The sequence below is a fragment of the Anopheles bellator genome, chromosome X (assembly GCF_943735745.2).
Source record: "Anopheles bellator chromosome X, idAnoBellAS_SP24_06.2, whole genome shotgun sequence".
In the NCBI taxonomy this organism is placed as follows: Eukaryota; Metazoa; Arthropoda; class Insecta; order Diptera; family Culicidae; genus Anopheles; species Anopheles bellator.
The window spans coordinates 8,618,516-8,622,464 of record NC_071287.1 but is presented as its reverse complement, the minus strand read 5'-3'; positions in this window follow the sequence as shown (position 1 = coordinate 8,622,464).

Below are 3,949 nucleotides of genomic sequence, written 5' to 3'. Positions count from 1 at the left end.
GCTGTTGCTGTTGCTGTTGCTGTTGCTGTTGCTGTTGCTGTTGCTGTCGCTGCCGCTGTGGCAGCTGACGGATATGTTTTTGGCTCGGATGTCCTGCTGTCGACAGCATCGCGATTAATATCATACGAAGCCTCCATTGGCGAACGTTCGGTGCATATAAGCGTCGCTAAACGTTGATTATTGTTGTTGCTGCTGATGGTACCACCGCTACTTTTGTTGATGGTGGTGCTGCTGCTGTTGAGTGCACTGTCCAAAGGATATTCATGTTTGATCTTTAACGGTTGAAGGGCTTGCTGCTCGATGCTGGTGCGACCATCGTTATCGGCCAATAAGCTGAAATTCGCCTTGTTGGTGATGCGGCTATCACTAGCATCCGATGCATCTTGGCTAGTTTTTTGAACCACCACGGCGACACTGTTGGTAGACCCGGTTGGTGGAGGAGTCGCCGTCACCATTGATCTTGGCACGTTTTCGTTCGCTCCCAGTGCAGGTTTCTTCGGTGACGAGCCCTTCTCATCGTTCGTGACCGTTGAAACATCCACATCAAGTGAACCGGTGCCCCCGTTACCAGTGGGAAGCGGCCTTATCAGTTTGATCGACAGTTTTTTCGGCTGTCGAAAGACAATGGGACGACGATAGTCGGACACCATTCGGTTGGAGGTTGCCGGCGCCGTAGGTTGGCAGAGACCGCTGGAAGCTGTACTGGGGGTAGGTTCTAGCTGCGAAGCGTCAACTGTATGACAATAGACAGACGGCAATACACCGGTTGAAGTGGTGGGCGGTGTCTGTTGCGCAGGATCAGTCGTCACCTTAGGGTCAGTTCTTGGTGTTACCTTCAAAGAACAGGTCGTGCTTTTGCCGGGTGTAACCTGCAGTGGGAAAAATAACAACTTCCTGTTCACGCCGTCCGCTGAATCAAATGCTAATCGCTGACCATCAACAGCATCGGTGACGGTTGTTTTCTCTTTGCCATAGCCTTCGGACATTGACAACGGTTCTGATTGTACCGTCGGTGTGCCTGGAAGTGCAGCACCAGGTGACGGTGACGATGGATGCGTGGCCATGCGAATGACGCTTGTAAGCACTGCGCTACTAGAGGACACGGGCGGTACGTCGGACATTGGAACCGGTGGCAGAGACGACACCTCGTTGACCCCAAGACTGCCCGAGTAGCAGCCGTTACCGGTAACATAGTAGGTCGATCGCTTCAAGCCCACCGGCGCATCCTTACTGTCATTATATCTGCCGTTTTCCCTTTCGTTGTCGTTCTCCTGTAGCTCTTCCATTTCCTCCTCTTCCTCTTCTTCTTCCACTTCCAGGACATCTTCCTCTTCTCCCTCGAACCCATTCAATGCATCATCTGTCTCTTTTTCTCCATCATCGTTGATTATCTCAACGTTCTGCACGTTAGCAAAGTTGATGAGTTGCATTTTATTGGCGGGGCGAATGAGCACCTCGTTGGCGCAAGATATCGTGGGCCTCTCGTCGCCTAGGGTTAATCGAAACGGGGTTGTGGCACCGACCGAACCCAACCTCGACGAAATGGACGACGAGGACGAGGAGGATGCTGCTATCAGAGCATTTTTTCCTCCCACTTCACCGCTGACGTTGCGCGAATTTAAATTTAAAATGATGTCCTTAATACCCCGGGGCAGATCGGTAGTCACTTTTACATTGCTCAATACCTTCAACCCATTAGCAGGACGTTTTCGCACCGGTACGGAATTGGTGGTGGTTGATATTGTTGATACCGTCGTTGATGTAGTTGATACAGTCGTCGTTGGCGACATGTCGCTGGAGAGTGCATCTTTCACGGTAGTGGACGTTAACAGTGAGGCGGAGCAGGAGTTGTTGGTTGTTGACGACGAGCTAAATATTAACCTAGGCTCGCCGTACAGAGCACGCCCTGAGTGCGCCGGAAGCAAAGACGCGTCTGTTGACGACCAGCTGATAGTTCCGTTATTAGTGTCGGTTAATTCACTCGAACCCATGCGACCGGCCAGTGGTGGACGTTCGACAAGGAGCTGGAACTGCTGCTCCTGGCTGGGCTGGTTTTGGTGAGCCTGTTCAAGGTCAACTTGCTCCGAGTGTTCGACTTTCGCTGTCCACGGTGGCGACTTGATTATCTTCTCGTACAGTGTAAGTTCTCCCTTTTCATTCTCGCGATACTCTAAAACCTTTTTCGAACGCTCCAATACGAGAAAATCGCCTTCACGGTTACCTTTGTCGGTATGCAGATTCTCCAGACAAACCCGCTGCCCCGTAGTCGAAGGTAATTTGAACGCACTGCTATTACCGATGCCGGTAGGTGGCACACTACAGGCCACAACACTCTTATTCAGTCCGTCCGACTCCTCGATGTTATCGACCATCATGGGCGTTGCGGATGTGATCGGTAGCAACGTTACTGAAGCACTGTAGCCGGCAGCGGTGTTTCTGACAGTGGAACTACACTTTCCACTAGTGCTCGCCAGCTTACCGATTATGGCACCCTCAGGTGCGGGTTGTGGCATTATTTGAGTGTTGGTTACGACTGAGGACGAAATGGCCGTACTGTAAGGCGGCGGAGGACCTGAATACAACTCGTTCGTGTATCGCGGAAAGATGGAAATGGTACCAGCACTCGGCGGAACCCCAAGTGGGCATCCCACAATTACGGGCCCGGTACTGGCTGCTCCGCTGACTTCCAAGCACGGTTCCACGGGATTGGTAACGGTGGTCATTGGTTCGGGCGGCATGTAACCGACCAGCGAGGTAGAGCTTCCGACCTGTGACGGCTGGTGGAGAAGCTCGCGCTTAACAATAGTCACATTGTTTACCGGATAGTGACTCAAGGTTGTGACGCCGCTGACTTCACACGTTTTCATGACCGCAATAGTATTACTACTGTTACTATTTATGTTGGAGTTGACTGTTGTTAAGTGAGGAGGTATGGACACTGATGATCCCGTTTCGGAAGCCGTCAATAGGGTTGCTCTTGAAGGAGCTGTAGCCGCATACCCAACCGTCGTTTGGGCATCATACATGATGGCGTTTGGCGTCGTACGAGCGGTGTTACGAAGCGTACTCGCTACAGGGTTCGAAGAAGCAACTTCTAACGCCATTGTGTCACCAAGCAGCGTAGTAGCTGTAGGGACGCCGTTGTTAGTTTTGCTACTTCCAGCAACTAAGATGCCACTGTTGTTGCCGCTGGACACAGCGTTGCCACCGTTACCACCGAGTACCACACAGGAAAATATGGTGGATGCACCAGCGTCGCTATCGGAGCATCCTCCCTTTAAAGCAACCGATACGAGTGCTTTGATGACATTTTCCATGGGGTGCGTATACAAATGCTCCTCCAGGTTCATACCCGCCCGAAGGTACAGCGTGCACACCGGACACTCGATGGGCGCATTCATGTTGGTATTTATAATTTGGATTGTTATAGTTGAATAATGTGTTTAGTATCACCAGCTATCAGCTTATGCTTAAGAATTGTGGTGGTTGTTAAATTTGCTGGTGGTACCCCATGGCTAGAAGAATCAGTTGCTCCGTGGAGATATGAGGACCGAATGGAGAAGCCTTGTGTGCCAACTAAATAAAACAAAAGAATTAAATTATAGCTCAATTAGAACAGCAATAAGATGTGATTAATGTTTGCAATATGTAATCCAACCCCAATAATAGTTGATCGTAACTAAGGAAAGCGGAAGCAAGAACGGCAGCTACAGTTTCTTTAATATTTGGGAAAACAATTTGATACTGTGGCACTACGCCATCTTTACATTCAGTGTGTTATACACAAGCTGAATTGTCATTATGTTCGGTAGGGTTGATCGACTTCTCGGTCGTTATTACATATATATACATATATATATATATGCATACATATATATATAAGATATGAGGACCGAATGGAGAAACCTTGTGTTCCAACTAAATAAAACAAAAGAATTAAATTATAGCT